Source organism: Triturus cristatus, chromosome 5_1 (genome assembly GCF_964204655.1).
Source record: "Triturus cristatus chromosome 5_1, aTriCri1.1, whole genome shotgun sequence".
NCBI lineage: Eukaryota > Metazoa > Chordata > Amphibia > Caudata > Salamandridae > Triturus > Triturus cristatus.
This window is the reverse complement of record NC_140587.1, coordinates 227,856,295-227,876,675: the sequence shown is the minus strand read 5'-3', so window position 1 is coordinate 227,876,675 and position 20,381 is coordinate 227,856,295.

The following is a 20,381-nucleotide window of genomic DNA, read 5'->3' as shown; positions in this document are numbered from 1 at the left end:
CCTACTGTGACGAGGGCAGGGAGGTAGGAAATTCCAGACATCTCTATAGGAGGAAACTCTAGAAGATTCTCCTACTTCAAAGTGGTCACCAGGTATAAATATTGGAACCTCAGACCCACTCCTGGACTTGTGGATACTACAGAAGGACACCCTACTGCTCTGCCGCTTGAGGCCTGCTCTGCTTGCAGAGAGGGAAGACTGTACCTGCACCCTTCATCCCAGGCTGAAGTGACTTCAATGGTCAGCTGACTAACCTACTGTTAGAGCTACAGGGACATAACATGCTCCAGAGGCCTCCCTGCATCTACCCAGCTGACCTGCTGTCTAGACCTGAAACTGGACCTGTGTGAGACCTGCTGGCCTTTGATGGAGTGTGTCCCTGATTGCCAAGAGATGCCCCTCAGGTCAAGTAACCTTGGTGTGACATCAGTTTAACTCCTCCTTGAAGACAAGGAGAAATCCTGAAATGTAGGGCTCTTTGTGACCTCGAACAGGCCTGTTAGTACCAAGATATTGTTGACACACCGATTGCCAATGCAAAGATGAGGTAAACCATACTGTTCGCAATACAGCTACCTGCAGTGAAGACCAGCAACACGAGATCTGCACTTTGGGTTACAGCACCGACAGCCCACTGTGACCATAAACCAGAAGCTATGCCCGGACTGCTTTTCGAGCTACAACGATGACAGCGCATTTCTCCCTGCTCCTCGTGGCGTCCTACGTAGCGAATGACAATCTTGGTGCTGGACTCTAGAAGGTAACTTTTTGAGACAGATTAACCTTGCTCCTGTTTCTCCATCGGGATTGACCTGAACTTGCAACTTCACCCCTCCTCACATGACCAGAAAGCCGCAAGTGGCGTCTTGTGCTTTTAGGCGCCATAGTTTCCTGAAATTTATCTCAGGTTCCACTGTTTGGATTTTTGTCATTTTGTTGTCAAATAATTTATTCAATCTTATTCCACGTTTCTAATTTGGTGTGGGATTTTTCTTGTGTTGTGTTTTCACTTTATTATTTTTTGTGTGCTGCATACATATTTTACACATTGCCTCTGAGTTAAGCATGACTGCTTTAGTGCCAAGCTACCAGAGGGTTAAGCACAGGTTAATTTAGTGACTTACTTTGTTCACCCTGACAAGGATTGAGGCTGTTGCTTGAGTAGGGTTTTGCCACCTACTCAACCAATAACCCAATTTCTCACATCTACGAATAGCAATTTGTGCTGAACAGTTATACAACTGGTACAAATCCTATGCGAAATTGGGCACACTGAGGTCTGAACCATGGCGCAAGCCGCGTCAGGCAAGGCAGCTTGATTGCACGGAAGGCCAATCCTTGTAAATGTGGCACTGTGCTGTGCAATGCAGCACAGCAAATGCGGATGCTGAGCTGTATGACAAATAATATATCTGAGACATGAGGTTTAAAAGCCACACATTAAAGCCCGATCTTTCCTGGTGAGACTTACTTTTTTTCTGGGCTTTATGCTTTTGAATGCCTTTTTTTCTGTTCTCAGTGCAGTGACACCGTTTGACGAATGTTTCCGCTCTATATTTAAATAAGTAAATACAATTATATGGGGCAAACATGACAAATATGAGCTGAGCTACCGAGTGTCGAATCCTGGCGCTGCACTTGAGTATTTCTTCAAATAAGTAACTTTTCTTTGAAAAGGATTATTCTAAGAGACCTTCAAAACAGAGCAAAATAGGCCATCACGTTCTGTGGGTCTGCACACGTGACGTCTATACCACAGCCTTGCTGATGTGTCAAAGAAAGCAAGTAGGATTGCCAGCACATACAATCACAATTTCTCAGAATGCCAAAACACTGCTTAAATAATACAGTGACATATTCAACAAATTGCTCCGCTAGATAAAACAGAAGTGTGTCTCAAAAGAATAAAGTGGTCATAAATGTTTCTATCTGCTCTCAAGGTGTCCTTGTTTTTCCAGCTTCAGCAGACACAAAGAGCTCATTGAGACTCAAATAATACGAATAAATCTTAGATTAAATAGAAATTGATATTGAAATAGATTTAAAACACAGTAAAAGAGACCATTATATTTGCAGAGCACGTAAAGATAAACGAGTTTACATGTATGCTTAGTGGGAAAGTAATACAAATTTATACTCAACTCTGAGGAGGGTAATCAACAAAGGGAAAGTAGTTGGTCATACAGTAATGTGTGTGTGTATATAAATAAATATATATATATATATATATATATATATATATATATATATATATATATATATATATATATATATATATGAAGCAGTCTCATCTCACCAAGTTTTTCAGACAAACAAACGAGAGTGGACCCAAGATAAGTGCTCGTGTTCTATTTTATTCCTTTAGAATATCGCCATGACGCGTTTCGACAGCTCCCTGCCTTGATCACATGACAGCGTTACCTCGTGTGCTTAGTCTATTTAAAGTGACGGCATCCAATCATATAATTCATAGACATAGAAAGCATCAAACATTGAATAATTTGCATGATGTTTCCAAAAGCTTGAACAATAATGACATAAATGCTTAAAAAGTCATAAAGCTAACAATCATAGAGTATAAATATATAAATACAAATAAAACTCAGTTAGCAGCACATTATTGTAAAATACATGTATATACAATAACATAATCAGAATTTAGTAATTTGCATAAATGCTTGGTTCCTGAATTATGTGTTGTAAGAAATTACCGGTTCTATTACAAATGTTAATAATTTTCTGAAATAATTTGCTTAAATGCAAAAGAGGACCGGTATTACCTAATGTCTATTGTATTGAATGGACCCGATTTTCAAGTGCCTAAAATGTGAGAAAATTAATAAATTATGAAAAATTTCCCATATCGCAAACAGCTATATTTTACCCTTCTTATTCCCTTGTTTTGAAGTGCCCGTGCTATAATTAGTAAAATATTATCATGTTGCCTTTGCCTCATTTATTTCTGATTAATTTCATTTCAAAATTAAATTTTAGAGGCAGTGAGGGGTATTTGTTGTATAAGTGTTAAGTCTAGGGTCCAAACGAGTTTATGGTTGTGTTTTAGAGTAATTGATTCCCACTATTGTACTTTAAAATTAATATAAATATGTATATAAATATTAAATACATAAAATGTTAATAAATACAATCCAATTACTAAAATCCACTCCATAAAAACACCAGAACGTTACAGCATAAAAGCAGCATAAAAAGAAGAAAATACAAAGAGGATAAAAGATCGCAGAGCTCAGCATATGTTTGATTCAAACAATTGGGTTACAGTAGGTATATTTGTTACAGATTATACTAATGAAATAGTTTTTAGTCAAGATAAGTATGCAAATCCTCACTAGTATTTAGACCTCCTGGCTGCTTTGTGTCCATCTCTAAAATATATTTTGTTTCAAGGCGCCTTAGTTTATGTTCACGATCCCCTCCTCTTCTTAGGGTGGGGATAGCATCGATGACAAAATATTTCAGAAATTGCAGATTACTGCCATGATGCAATTTGAAGTGCCTAGCTACCGGGTAACTCGGGTCATTGTTAACGATGGCCCTTGTATGTTGTAAAATGCGTTTGTGGCCAGATAACTTGGTGCTGCCTATATATGATAGATTGCAACTACATTGTAGAACATAAATGGCAAATTCTGTCCGACATGTCAGGTGTTGTTTTATATCAAAAGCTTTATTACTGAAAGCAGTGTGATATGAGGTTTTGTTTATACCATATTGACATGCTTTGCAGCTAGAACATTTAAAGAAACCATTTCTAGCCACCAACCATCCTATTTGCTGTTGTTCTTCAGGGTTTTTTCGAACTAGAGCATTAGCCATTGAGAATGATTTTCTATAAGTTATAGCCGGATGCTTAGGGAGCATTGCTCCAATTACTGGGTCATCCTGGACTATAGGCCAATTTCGTCTAATAATGGCTCGCAACTGTTGTTCCTGTCTGGAGTAAGTTAGTATCAATCTAGTTGGTTCATTATCCACCTCCCCTTTATTTGCGCTGGCTATCTGTGATTTGCTGTTGACTTGTAATAAATCTTGCCAGGTGCGTTTCCTAGATTTAACTATAGCATTATCAATAGATGCACTATTGTATCCTCTTTCTAGGAATCGCTTTTTACTTTCCAGTTGTTTCTCTTTTAAATCATAGTCCTCACTGCAAACCCTACGAATACGCAGCATCTCTCCGTATGGGATACTCTGTATTAAGTGTGGAGGGTGCGCACTAGATGCGTGCAACATAGTATTCCCTGCCGTGTCCTTATGGTATAGAGATGTAGTCATATTGTCATTTACTATGTTGATTTGTACATCTAAGAAGGTTATATTAGTATTGCTAACATTGGAGGTAAATTGCAAATTCACATCATTGTTATTTAAAGATGCCACAAATTTGTGTGCCTCATTCTCTGATCCACTCCATATGACAAACAAATCATCTATGAATCTGAGCCAGCAGATGACATTGTTCATAAACACATGTTCATGTTTCCTCATGAGGACCAGCTCTTCCCACCAACCCATGAACAAACAGGTGTAGCTGGGGGAAAAGCTGGCCCCCATGGCTACACCCTGTATTTGTTGAAACATTTGATTTTTAAACATGAATAAGTTATTTTCCAAACAAAATGCCAGCATGTCCATCAACATTGTGTTGTGTCGTGCAAATTTGAGTGGTCTGTTGGCTAAAAAATATTCCACAGCTTTAAGACCATCTACGTTTTTTATGCACGTGTATAAGGAGGAAACATCAAGAGCTATTAAGTACCATCCCTTTTGCCATTTTATATCAGCAACTTTTCTAATGAAATCACTGGTGTCTTGTACAAATGATTTTAAACTTTTAACGTGATCCTGTAAGAAGTAATCAATATACCGAGACACATTTTCCAATAGTCCATCGCAGGCCGATATTATGGGCCTGCCTGGTGGTTTGTTGATGTTCTTGTATATTTTTGGAATAAAATACAATGATGGCGTTATGGGATGCTCTTTCTTCAAATACTTATACTCCTCCATGTTCAATAGACCCATGCTCTTCCATGCCAGTAATTTGGAAAAGAGAAGATTCTGCACAGATTTGTATTTGGTTGGAGAGCTCCTTCGGTAACAGTTAGTGTCATTTAACTGAGAATATGCTTCCTCCAAATATTGCTTTAATGGCCATAACACAATGTTCCCTACTTTGTCCGAATTTCTAATAACTACCTGGCTCTCCTTTTTCAATTTCTCGATAAGTTGATTATACTTTCTTTCATGATTTGTTATTTTTCTTTTGGTCTTGTTGATATTCAAATAAAGTTTTTTCACCTGTGCCACAACTTGCTCGTTAAAAACATCCACAGAATCTCTTGGCATAATGGGAGTAAATTATATATATATATCAAGTCCTCTGGGAGAGACGAAACGCGTAATGGCTGCCGCACTTTGTTTGGGAGTAAAATAAACATTGCGAGTCTGAACAGATTTCCAGCGGTCCGTGCTTTTTCGTTGCGCATGCTGGAAAAGGCGCTACCTTGAAGGAGTTTTTTTCGATATATATATATATGTCAAACAGACACAGTTCGCAGGTCTCCCTGCCGCTTTACGGTGGCGGGCTCAAGCGAGGTAGCGATCCTCCTTCAATATTCTCAAAAACGCCTTTTCGTATCCAAAAGAACGATCCTGAGCCCAGCTCCATATACGTGATTTCTTTAGTTAGAAAATGGCAAACAAACGCCCGACGCGTTTCGGTGCAGCCGCACCTTGGTCACGGGTCATCGACAGTTTGTACATGGTAGATAATATAGTGCTCAATCAATAACATAAAAATAGGACTACCTGACCCAACTCTGCATAGAAGACATTCCAAACTCAAATGTGAATTCAATTTACATAAGCTTATGTAAATTGAATTCACATTTGAGTTTTACAATGCGATGTTGAACACTGACATGCATATAATGTTTTTTTTAGTACTCGCGGCTATATTGATATAGTCACAATAATAACATATATATTTTGACCACTTCAAAATGGATGCCAATTTGGAATGTCTTCTATGCAGAGTTGGGGCAGGTAGTCCTATTTTTATGTTATTGATTGAGCACTATATTATTTACCATGTACAAACTGTCGATGACCCGTGACCAAGGTGCGGCTGCACCGAAACGCGTCGGGCGTTTGTTTGCCATTTTCTAAATAAAGAAATCACGTATATGGAGCTGGGCTCAGGATCGTTCTGTTGGATACGAAAAGGCGTTTTTGAGAATATATATATATGTATATATATATTTACGCTTCCCAACTTCGTCCTCATCCTTTAACAAAGTTAAGCACTCCCAGGGGGGTCGTATCAGTACCCCACAATTGCAGTAGCAACTGTTTTAGAATAGCGATCTGTGCAGTAACATCGATCACAAATTAATATAGAAATCACCTCAAAATATCTCAAAGGAAATCAACTCTCCATAAAGAAGAGTCTCGGGCAGAGGAGAAATCCAGCAGACAGACTACTGGACAGGGAAAAGGGAAGTAGAGGTGTGGTGTCCAACTAGCTAGGAACACTTGTTATTATTACCTTTCAATACATGTATTGGTTCCTTATGACGCCTTAACTCTATGTCCAATCAGAACAGCTCACATGGTGGTGTTGTCAGTTACACAATGCATCTTCTTCCGATTACCACAGTACGCCTTCTCGTCATCTGGCTTGTTTCAGTTTTTGAATATAATTTTACATGAGGGAAGGTTCTCATGAGAACCCTCTTACCTAAGCTAAAGACACATTGTGAGTTTCAATGCAGAAACAAAAACTAGTCATCAAATATGAAAACATATATCAAGTTAACATTGAAGCAACTTATCTCAAGTTAACATTGAAGCAACATTTATAGGTATACATCACAATTTGTTCTTATAAATATAATAAGTCTATTATTCTTCGTGGAAATGATCTAACATGGGGTGACAGGAACTAAATGAACATAATATTAAAGTCAGCACATTTATAGGATGACATCAATGTTAAACCCCTGCACAGTGCACTTTACTATGAGCAAAGGTCAAAAAGAAAGCCTCGAGCCTAGTCTGTTCACAGGCTAAAGTATAGTTGCTTGGTGCAAAATGTTTGAAAACATGCAATTAGAAATGAAGCATTTCTAATAGTGTTTTTCATGTCTACATCTGTCATTCTACGATATATTTGTCCAGTTTTAATTATTTATTTTTCTAAAGAAAATTACACAATTTGTAAGTTACTTTTAAATGTGCACTTTATTTATTTTTAAACGTTCTAAATTGCATTTCTAGTGTGCTAATATATGTTGAATTCTAAATGTGCAGTCATTTGTCTAACATGTGAGAAGTAACAGGCAAAGATGCCATGGACAACTGTAGCTGAATGACACCAAGAATATAATTTAATGACATCAAAGATTTCTTCGATTGCTTCAGAACGGGAAGGACTTTGTAACCCAGCACATCATGCAATTGAGTGTTATCTGAAAACCCGTAATGTTTTGAAGGGGTCGCCTATAGGAAACTGGATTTTTATTGCAGTACCCCCCCCACTTTTTGCCTGGTATCTAATGCAACTTTGACTGAAAGTGTACTGGGTTCCTGTTAACACAGTCCCCAATACCAGTGTTCTTTCCCTAAACTGTACGATTGTTCCACAATTGGCACCCCTTTAGGATCCTTGTAAGTCCCTAGTAAATGGTACGCCTAGTACCTAGGGCCTTGAAACTAAACAGAGTCCCTAAGGGCTGCAGCACGAATTGTGCCACGCCTAAGGGACCCCTCACCAAGCTCATAAAAACTGCCATTGCAGCCTGCGTGTCTTGGTGCAGAGAAAACCGAAGAGTCGACATGGCACACAGCCGCGGCCCGTGGAGGGAGTTCCGTGGGGCGGTAAGGCGGGGCAGGGGAGGGGTAGGGTGGGGGTGTTGTAAAAACCGGAATATGGATAATTGCAGGTAAGTAAACAATTAAATAAATAAAACGAATTTCGTAGCGCGCGCTGCACCCCTACAGCAGGCTTTACCGCCCGAAGGCAGGGTGCACTATACCCATGTGTGGGCATATCTGCTTGAGTGGATGTGCCCCTATGATATCTAAGTCCCCCCATAGATATTACAAGTGCACAGGGAAGCCAAGACGAGCACATTAGCAAGACACTTGTAATTATGAGTTCCCTAGCTACATGATGGCTTCACTGTACCTCAAGGTGTTTGGTACCAAACAAAAACCAAAGGAAATGATGGACGGAGTGTTGAACATTGCAAGCACTCACCCCCAGTCAACTGATCTGGGTTTAATCCATCACCGTTCTTTAGCCCACTCTGCCACCCCAGTTAAGACATGGCCATGTGCAAATCAGTCTGACCCTGTGCCTCATGGGAACAGTCCAGCCCGAACTGCCAAGCCATGTCTTCCCTGGACCGGAAACAAGCTTCCTAGGACCGGTTTCTGGCATTTCAGCCGTCTTCAGCCAGGCTTGCTTGAATCCAGTGGCAAAGTGAGCAAGGGACTCACGTCTGAGCATACCCTGCCAACTTATGGCGAACAAAGCAAAAACCAAAGGAAATGATGGACGGAGTGTTGAACATTGCAAGCACTCACCCCCAGTCAACTGATCTGGGTTTAATCCATCACCGTTCTTTAGCCCACTCTGCCACCCCAGTTAAGACATGGCCATGTGCAAATCAGTCTGACCCTGTGCCTCATGGGAACAGTCCAGCCCGAACTGCCAAGCCATGTCTTCCCTGGACCGGAAACAAGCTGGGCTAAAGAACGGTGATGGATTAAACCCAGATCAGTTGACTGGGGGTGAGTGCTTGCAATGTTCAACACTCCGTCCATCATTTCCTTTGGTTTTTGCTTTGTTCGCCCTAAGTTGGCAGGGTATGCTCAGACGTGAGTCCCTTGCTCACTTTGCCACTGGATTCAAGCAAGCCTGGCTGAAGACGGCTGAAATGCCAGAAACTGGTTCTAGGAAGCTTGTTTCCGGTCCAGGGAAGACATGGCTTGGCAGTTCGGGCTGGACTGTTCCCATGAGGCACAGGGTCAGACTGATTTGCATATGGCCATGTCTGAACTGGGGTGGCTGAGTGGGCTAAAGAACGGTGATGGATTAAACCCAGATCAGTTGACTGGGGGTGAGTGCTTGCAATGTTCAACACTCCGTCCATCATTTCCTTTGGTTTTTGCTTTGTTCGCCCTAAGTTGGCAGGGTATGCTCAGACGTGAGTCCCTTGCTCACTTTGCCACTGGATTCAAGCAAGCCTGGCTGAAGACGGCTGAAATGCCAGAAACTGGTTCTAGGAAGCTTGTTTCCGGTCCAGGGAAGACATGGCTTGGCAGTTCGGGCTGGACTGTTCCCATGAGGCACAGGGTCAGACTGATTTGCATATGGCCATGTCTGAACTGGGGTGGCTGAGTGGGCTAAAGAACGGTGATGGATTAAACCCAGATCAGTTGACTGGGGGTGAGTGCTTGCAATGTTCAACACTCCGTCCATCATTTCCTTTGGTTTTTGCTTTGTTCGCCCTAAGTTGGCAGGGTATGCTCAGACGTGAGTCCCTTGCTCACTTTGCCACTGGATTCAAGCAAGCCTGGCTGAAGACGGCTGAAATGCCAGAAACTGGTTCTAGGAAGCTTGTTTCCGGTCCAGGGAAGACATGGCTTGGCAGTTCGGGCTGGACTGTTCCCATGAGGCACAGGGTCAGACTGATTTGCATATGGCCATGTCTGAACTGGGGTGGCTGAGTGGGCTAAAGAACGGTGATGGATTAAACCCAGATCAGTTGACTAGGGGTGAGTGCTTGCAATGTTCAACACTCCGTCCATCATTTCCTTTGGTTTTTGGTTTGGTACCAAACACCTCATCTTCATAAACCCACACTCATGCCAGTGCTGGATTTAATAATAAAGGCACACAGAGAGAACCTTAGAGGAGCCCCCTGAAAGCCTACCGACGACTAGTTCAGTTGTACTCTGAACCTTTTTCACTGTTACTTGTGGGGTTCCTCAGTACACCTCTCTGAGCCCTACATTATTTAATCTGTATATTTCCCCACTAGCCAAATTCATTCATTCTTTTGGATTGAAGGCTGTGTCATATGCTGATGACACACAGATAAATGTGTCTTTCTCCAAAGATTACGAGAAGTTTGCTGTTAATTTTAATCATTGTATGATTGCTGTAGCTGTATGGCTGGGGGTGAGTGCTTGCAATGTTCAACACTCCGTCCATTATCCCCTCTGGTTTTGCTTCGTTTGCCCTAAGTTGGCAGGGTATGCCCAGACGTGGTCCCTTGCTCACTTTGCCACTGGATTCAAGCTAGCCTGGCTGATGACGGCTGATTAGCTAGAACCAGGTCCCAGGAAGCTTGTTTCTGGTCCAGGGAAGACAATGGCTTGGCAGTTCAGGCTGGACTGTTCCCATGAGGGACGGGGTCAGACTGATTTGCATATGGCCATGTCTGAACTGGGGTGGCGGAGTGAGCTAAAGAATGATGGTGGATTAATCCCAGATCAGTTGACTGGGCGTGAGTGCTTGCAATGTTCAAAACTACATCCATCATCCCCTTTGGTTTTGCTTTGTTAGCCCTAAGTTAACAGGGTATGTCCAGACGTGGGTCCCTTGCTCACTTTGCCACTGGATTCAAGCTAGCCTGGCTGATGACGGCTGAATAGCCAGAAACCGGTCCCAGGATGCTTCTTTCTGGTCCAGGGGATATATGGCTTGGCAGTTCTGGCTGGACTGTTCCCATGAGGTACAGGGTCAGACTGATTTGCATATGGCCATGTCTGAACTGGGGTGGCGAAGTGAGCTAAAGAATGATGATGGATTAAACCCAGATCAGTTGACTGGGGGTGAGTGCTTGCAATGTTCAACACTCCATCCATCATCCCCTTTAGTTTTGCTTTGTTCGCCCTAAGTTGGCCGGGTATTCCCAGACGTGGGTCCCTTGCTCTCTTTGCCACTGGATTAAAGCTAGCCTGGCTGATGACGGCTGATTAGCCAGAAACCGGTCCCAGGATGCTTGTTTCCGGTCCAGGGAAGACATGACTTGGCAGTTCGGGCTGGACTGTTCCCATGAGGCACAGGGTCAGACTGATTTGCATATGGCCATGTCTGAACTGGGGTGGCGGAGTGAGCTAAAGAATGATGATGGATTAAACCCAGATCAGTTGACTGGGGGTGAGTTACATCCCTTCTCTGGTCTGGAAACAAGCATCCTGGGACTGATTTCTGGTTAATCAGCCAGGCTAGCTTGAATCCAGTGGCAAAGAGATCAAGGGACCCACGTCTGGGAATACCCTGCCAACTTAGGGCGAACAAAGCAAAACCAAAGGGGATGATGGACGGAATGTTGAACATTGCAAGCACTCACCCCCAGTGGATGTATGACGTTACAACGCATGCTATTACAACGCCTACCATTACAACGCATTTTTTACAACGCAAACACTACTACAACGCTTTACTTTACAACGAATACTTTTACAACGCTAAACCTATTAAAATACTTAAAAGTGCTGTTACAACGAAAACCATTACAACGCATACCATAACAACGCGAAAAAAATATTTTTTAACTAAATAGTACAATAAAATCTGGCACGGGATGCAGGGAAATTAGGGGTTTTAGGGTGGGGAAGTGTATTAAAATGTGGAGATAAACTGTACGTAAATCGACTCAAATGCATTACCAAATTAATACTCGAGTATTAAAATTAATACTCGAGTATTAAAATTAATACTCCAATTCCCCCCCAAAATTCGTTTTTCACACATTTCAAAGTTTTACACAAAGAACGAAAAAATTAACAACAGTTCATACACATTTTTATCATGAATATATCGGAAAATAAGTAAACAGAGTAAAACAGAAGACACATACACATAGGCGCCATTTTATCCATCTCACTTGTAAAACTTGTCCTACAACACTTTCTATGAAAACAATAGCAAAAGACATGTTCCAAAATGGATGCCAAAACGGAGCAAATGAATGAAAACAATACATTTTTAAATGCTTTTTTAAATTATCATTTTCCACAGTAAAATGAAGTATAATAAAAAACACAACGAACGCAGTTTTTAAAAAAATTAATAGTGACACTGACAAAAAATTATAAATACCAGGAAGACACCATTTTGCAATCAGTTGATTATCAACTACCAGAGAGACCAGACGTCAAAACCTGACCCTCTGACACCTCCACTGCGACCTCCTCTGAGAGAGCACTGAATTTGTTTTGAAAAGCATTGTTAGTTTGCAGCTACTAGTAAGTCACTAAAATATTTTAACACCTTGCTGTAACGTAAAATATGTTTGCTTTCCATACAAAATATGTTTTTAAAATTTTTATATTAACTTATAAAATGTACTGTTTCTAATTTTTTATCACTAAAAATATATACCAACTTAAAACAACTACTTTCTTTTCCAAAAACAGAAACTTGTTATTTTTCCAAAATCAAGAATTCGTGTACCTAATTTTGCATCACCTCAACGTAATCGACTCACCTTTACTATTGTGAAGGTAAATGTTATTTAATTGTAATTATTTTACTTTAAAAATATATTTTTAGCATTAGCAAAAGTGTTGTATGGTAAAGGGGATTATATTAATTTTTTACACATTCACACTGCATCGTAAACGAAATTATGCGATGGTGCAGGGGTAACAATTACTAATATGACTTCAGTTAGGTACTGCATTTTAAAAAGCGTTTCATGTTACTGGGGTAACTATTACTATTGTAAGTCCCAGAATGTTCAGCAGTAGAGTAATTGAGTGATGGTGTAGGGGTATCCATTATTACTCTTATTTAATAATGCATTGAAAGTGTATTATGTTTTGCTTTACCAATTGTTACTCATACTCATTTGTCATGCAGCACCATGAAAAGTATGTTATGTGATGTAGAGTGAAATAAAATATCAGATTTACAATGGTTTTTTTTTTTTTTGTTTTAAGCAAGGTTGGCTAAGTAACATTAATTTTTAAAAAATGTTTTCATTTCCACAGTAAATCGGTTGCAACTTTGTGGATTAAATCAATTTAAAAAATAACTTAATCCTGCAGCCAGCAGTACCAAAAAGCCACGAAAACAATCAGCAACAGAAAAAGGTATTTTAAATTTTCAGTGTTATAAATTCCACAATGGAATAGTCATTCCTTTTATTATTGTTACTCCAGTAAAGTGCAGAAGTAGGGTAAGTGATGGATAGTGTAGGGGTATATTTTACTATTCTAACTCCAGGAAGGTGCAGCAGTAGGGAAAGTGTTGGATGGTGTAGGGGTACCATTTACTATTCTAACTCCAGGAAGGTGCAGCAGTAGGGAAAGTGTTGGATGGTGTAGGGGTACAATTTACTATTCTAACTCTTGGTAGGTGCAGTAGTAGGGAAAGTGTTGGATGGTGTAGGGGTCCAATTTACTATTCTAACTCCAGGAAGGTGCAGCAGTAGGGAAAGTGTTGGATGGTGTAGGGGTACCATTTACTATTCTAACTCCAGGAAGGTGCAGCAGTAGGGAAAGTGTTGGATGGTGTTGGGGTGCAATTTACTATTCTTACTCCAGGAAGGTGCAGCAGTAGGGAAAGTGTTGGATGGTGTAGGGGTCCAATTTACTATTCTAACTCCAGGAAGGTGCAGCAGTAGGGAAAGTGTTGGATGGTGTAGGGGTGCAATTTACTATTCTAACTCCAGGAAGGTGCTGCAGTAGGGAAAGTGTTGGATGGTGGAGGGGTACAATTTACTATTCTAACTCCAGGAAGGTGCAGCAGTAGGGGAAGTGTTGGATGGTGTAGGGGTCCAATTTACTATTCTAACTCCAAGAAGTTGCAGCAGTAGGGAAAGTGTTGGAAGGTGTAAGGGTAACATTTGAGGTATAGCATTTACTTTTTCATCCTAATTTGTTTTTCTTCTCTTCTCTTTTCAGATGTCTAGTCTTGAAGCTGCGAAGTACATTAAATCCAGGAAGGGAAAAAATTTATTAAACCATGGAGGATACATATATAGTAAGGAAAGAATAAGTTTTCCTAGAAATCATTGGAGGTGTGTGCAATACTACACTACCCATTGCAGTGGCAGAGCGGTTACTCTTGATAATTTAGTTGTGAAAACAACAGAACATAACCACTCTGCCTCTGCAATGGAGGTAGAAATAAGAGAAACAGTTAACGAAATGAAAGCTATTGCAAGCACCTCCAATGATTCTACAGGATCCATTTTAAGAGAGGTTGCACAGCATGTCCCCAGTCATGTTGCTAGTAACATGCCTATAATTCCTAATTTGAGAAGAATGATTCAAAGACAAAAGCAGGCAAGTAACATTCAATTATCTACACCACATTCTTTCTCTGACATTAGAATTCCACATGATCTTTCTATTTCTTTTTCTGATGAACCTTTCCTTCTGCATGATAACGAAAACCCTCAGAAACGAATTCTCATTTTTAGTACCCCACGTAACCTTGCAAAGTTAGAAAGTAGTGAAATTTGGATGATGGATGGGACGTTTAAAAGTACACCCCATCCTTTCACTCAAATTTACACTATACATGCCAAAATTAACAATAGTGTAATCCCCTTAGTATATAGTTTGCTACCTGATAAGACTTCTGCAACATACACTGAACTTTTATCAGTTATTAAAAGTAAAACATCTCAAAGTCCTAGGAAAATAATTATTGATTTTGAATTGAGCATGATCAATGTGATCAATAAAACGTACACGGATACCCAAATTCAGGGATGTTTTTTTCATTTTTCCCAGGCATTTTGGCGTAAATTACAGAAAACATCCCTAGTTGCAGAATATTCTCGTGATAGCAAACTACAATTTGAACTAAAAAAATTAACAGCACTTTGTTTTGTTGCTCCCGATAGTGTGGACGAGTACTACACTGCAATTATAGAATCTGTTTATTATACAAGTAACGAAGAAAAATTGGCACCCATTCTAAATTATTTCGAGGACACATGGATTGGGCACCTAAGCAGATCGGGTCGCAGGAGGAAGCCACGATTCCATGTGGAGTGGTGGAACTGCTACACGAGTTGTTTAGAGGGAGAAGCAAAAACAAACAATGCCATTGAGGGATGGCATAACTCCTTCAACCACACAATTGGCAAACCTCATCCAAACTTCTACTCTTTCTTGGAAACTTTGAAGAAGGAGCAAAGTTTTCAAGAAATGAGAATAGCCCAAACACTTGCAGGTAGTCTAAACCCACGAGTAGCTGTCAAAACTAAGGAAATGTCTGAGAGACTATTGGCTATTGTACAACAATTTTCGTTGTGTGTGGCTATAGACTACCTGGAAAATCTTTCTAACATTCTTTCTTTCTAAAATTAGTTTTGTACTTACTTTCTTGCTTTGCTTCAAATTTAAATATTTTTAAATTTCAATTGGCATACAATGTTTTTCTAAAAATTTTTTACAAACTTACAAGTCGGGTCTTTTTTTTTTTTTTTTTTTTTTTTCAAATCTTCATTTATAGCAAAACTACCAATGTGATCAAATCTACTGTTCCATAGTATTGGACCAATTTTTCAACAACCAAACGCCATTAGTTAAATTTCAGAAAACTTCTTTATTAATTACCGGCCTAAAAATTCACCAAAAATCAAACTACTCAAAATTGTACAAGTCAAGCCATTATCCAAAATGCACATTGCTGCATAAACACCAATTTATATTCAATCACTTTTTTCCAAAATTTACGAATACGCTATTATTTTTCTCTTAGAAATGAAGATCTAAATCAGTATTTTTGGTTCCGAAGTTAAGAAATAAACTTTGTGAACAGTAACTAAAAATAATTTTACAGTTACATACATTTTTGTAATGAACCAATTCCTTTGCGCGACCCGACATAGGCATACATTAATGACATAAATGTGGACATGATTTAAAACATTTACAACATCAATTAGTTTTTCCGCAACCTCTCCTTATTCTTTTCTTACTATATATGTATCACTATTAAAGGTTTAATCTATAATTAAAAGTGAAAATGTTTCCTACCTGGACACAGATCAGCTTCCTGCTGCTTCCTCCTCCGATGCTCTTCAAAATGGCGCATTACGTCGACGCTCACGTCATGACGTCATCGCGCGCTTCAATGTTTATAACGGACTACTTTATTTATCTAACCTGTAAATAAATGTTTATAAATGTAAATAAATTATTTCTATGTTTTCTAAAAAATGTATATTATGTTCCAAAAATCAATAAAAATTATGTTTATTTTTTAAGTTTGTTCCAATAAAGAAATATTTTATAAACATTATTTGTTTACTGTTATTATTTTTAAAAATTGTAATTTAATCATGTAAAATGTTATTTTTTAAATGTAAATTTACTAAATGTGTTCCTTACCTCGACTCTATTTTCTTTTTCCTTCCAAACTTGCGCTTTCTTCTCTTTCTGATCCTTCTTTTCTTGTTCCGCGGGTTGTATATTCTGAAGCTGCCAAAATAAATGAAGGACAAATAAGCTCATAGACTTCAATGCAAAAGCGTGGGAACTTTTTTTTAAAGTAAGTTCTATTTTCTTTGCTCTATTTTCTTTTGGTTTAATTATTTTTTAAATACATTTCTAATTATTCTATTAATATTTAAAATATTTTTAGTTTTTTATCTTTTTTTTTTTTTTAACATTTCTCCTATTTTATATTATAATACTCCAAAAGTACTCTTACTTTTTTTTAATTTTTTTTAACAATCATTACACTTTATATAAGAAGGTTAAAAATACTCAAGTATTAATCTTTCATAATACTAATTTTTAAATAAATTTTAATTGATATTTTTTTTTAATAAATGCTCTAGTATTAATAATTTATAATAATTCTAATTTTTAGATTTTTAACATATTAAATTAAAATTAAAATTACTCAAGTATTAATTTCTCATAATACAAATCATTTATTATTAAAATTATATTTATTTAATTTAACTTAAAAAATACTCTTTGATTTTGTAAAAATACTCAAGTATGAATCTTTCATAATACTAATTTTTAAATAAATTTTTATTTATATTTTTTTATAATGCTCTTTTATTAATAATTTATAATAATTATATTTTTAAATTATTAACATATTAAAATAAAATAAAAAATACTCAAGTATTAATTTCTCATAAGACAAATCATTTATTATTAAATTTATATTTATTTAATTTAACTTAAAAAATACTCTTTGAAATTAGAAAAATACTCAAGTATTAATCTTTTGTTAAACTACTCACATTTTTTAATTTTTCTAAATTAAAAAATAAATTATACTCAATAATTACTCTTTCATATTTTTCATATATAGTATTTGTTTTAAATAATACAATATTAATTAAATTTTTTTCAAAACACAATATTCTTAAAAAAAAAAAAAAAGCGTTGTAATAGTATATGCGTTGTAAAAGTACTTACCATATAACAGCATGCGTTGTAAATGCATGCGTTGTAAATGCATGCGTTGTAAAGGCTTTTGCAATGTATGCGTTGTAATGGTATATGCGTTGTAAAAGTACTTACCATATAACAGCATGCGTTGTAAATGCATGCGTTGTAAAAGCTTTTGCGTTGTAAAAAATGCGTTGTAATAGCATAGCGTTGTAAAAGTTGCGTTGTAAAGGTTGTTTCCCGTTGTGGGTCTCCTGCAGTAGTGACATTTGCATTTTGTGCCTGGCTAGATAGACCTTGCCTACCCTTGCAGGGATTGGACAGCCCTCTCACATTCCACACCATGCAGCACAACTCCACGGCCTCCACCCCCCAACCCAATCAACCTAGTTTGGGCGCAGTGGCGCGCATATAGTACCATCAATGTGTGTGATGCCAAGAATCCAGCTAGTGCATGTTGTGTCAACCTGCTTAACATCAATAAACCATAAGACATTAACAACAAATACTTCCCTCCCACCCCCACCCACCCACATCGGATAAACACCAAACCTGTATCGGGTGAATCCCAGTATCCCATTCTAAACAAAGTGGAAGATCTCCTGGGGGGTAGGCAACGCCCAGAGCTGGCCACTTTGTTTATCATTGATCATGCATACAATTTATGCAGCTGCAGATAAGAGAAGAAACAAGAGAGGGAGATGTCCTAACAAACAAAGGATATTCCATCCCATTCCGTTGCGAAATGGCGGTAATTGCAAGCATGGAAAGGATGTTTGCCTTGGTTTTACAGTTCACTGTTTAGACTTTGAGCATACTGCTGAAAAGTGAAACGTTATTTTCAAGGAGGTGCGATACCACTTGGCTTGTGGTGTTTCCAAAAGTCAGCGGCCTCTGCAGATGTGTCAAAAATATGGGTTTTACCGTCGACATGTACTGGAAGGCGCGCCTGGTACAGCATGGCATAGCGGATTCAAGCCCCTCTCAGAGTTTGTTTAATGTCTTGGAATTTGCACCGGGCCTCCTGGACTACCGACGTGAAATCCGGATAAAACGACAGTTCCATTCCCTGGAACCGAAGCTCCTCCATGTCTCAGGCTTTGTGCAGCACCACATCCCGGTCGCGATAGTTAAGCAGTTGTGCTATAATGAGGCGCGGAGGAGCAACAGGGGCCGACCTGGGGGCAAGCGATCTGTGCAAATGTGGTAGAAAACTCTCTTTTTTAAAGATCTCCACAAGCAGCCACTCAACGTATGCCTCCATGGGGCCTGTATTGGCTGATTCGGCCCCTCCAGCTAATCTCAGGTTATTACGACGCAATCTCGCTTCGAGTTCTTCTGCCTTGGATTCTGTCGTTTTTAAGAGATGCTCAATGTGCTCTAGGCACTTGGTCATGGCCGAGTGTCATCCACATCATAGATGCGTTTTTCTGCAGTGTCAATACGAGCCCCTTGCTGCTCCAGACGTTCTTGCATGGAGTTAAGTCGGGCTGCCAGGCCATCAAAGGGCACATCTATGGCCTGGAAACCGGCCCGCAGCTCCGCCATTATGGCCACAGTGCTCCCCACTGGAGGTTGCTTGGAGTCCGGTAAATCTGAAGGGCCAGGGAGGTCACCTCGTGCGGTGTCATCGCTGCTGTACAACAAGGGGGTTTTGGTAGTCTCAAAAGAGCTCTGCCGCTGTCTGGAGTCACCACGACCTATAATGACGAAGGAGCACACAGATATGGCCACTCAGCTTGTGGATAGCATTGGCCTGGCAGGACCGGCTGCCAGCAGGTAGCGTCACCGTGGGAGCACCAGTATAATGTGGGTCCTCGGGCGAGCTTAAGACGCTGCCTCCTCACGGGGAACCCTGTAGCCCGAGTGTGCGGGTGTTGTCTAGCACTTCCTCGTCCTTGCACCTTATGCATAGAAGGAGTGGGCCAATCGTGGGTTTGGAGCCCGTGGTAACCCTCTGATTGCTGCCCTGGCCTTTCCCCCAGTACAAAAAGTAAATTTAGCAGTGAAGTGTCCAAGTGTTTTGGTTCCTAGTAGTCCTCATAGCCCTTTAGCTTCATACGTAGGCCATTATGGAGATTTCTCCCTTCCCAGATCCGCCACTCACTTATTCATGTGGCGATGATGGTGCCCTCTCGTGACTCATCCTCAGGAGCCGGGGGACAGGCATGCCCATGCCTTTAAATGTGAGCCGATCACGTGACTCACCGCACTGCGCCACGATCAGTCACACCCCCACAGTCCCATGCCACAAGGTCTCTAGACCTCGGCCTCAATTTTTGCGGGAGCCACTCCGCGCGGCTGCAGCCTCGCCTTCAGGCTCGCCCGCAACACCTATTGTCGAGGGGCCCCCAAGTGCCGCTTTAGGCTACCGCTGCCGCAGGGTTCCTAGCTAGCAGCAGAGCCACTTGTGACCTTCCTGTCACAATCAGGTCATGCAATTGGGACTCCAAAGTCTGCAGCAGCCCCTGAGAGGGCAGAAATCGGCTGTGGAATGGAGTTAGGCTGCTTTATCGGCACGGCTGCTCCGGAGCTCCAGGATCAAGCCACCAATCTGGTGCCTGGTCCGGCCATGCTCCCTATCTTAAGTCAGATTTATGCTGCCTCACCAGGCCACTTTGCATGGCCTTGAGTGGCTCCCTAAATCTGGAGTAATGCACTGCAAGGCATATCACTGCATTGCCTTACTCTGCCCTGGGAAGGCATTCCGTGGGTGCTCCATGGGTGTTCCCACGCAACTCCCATGGTTTTGACACATTCCCAGATTTATCAAAGCTGGTAAACCTGGGAATACGCCTAAAAGGTAAGCCTTACCAGGAGACGTGTATTTGTTTTTTTTATTACGGAGTTTTATATAGCGCAAACTTGACCCGAAGGTATCGGGTATCAGAAAGCTTTACACAAGAATGCGTTACATGAGGACACATTTAATTTTGTTAGGTACGGGCAGATTAAGTGATTTG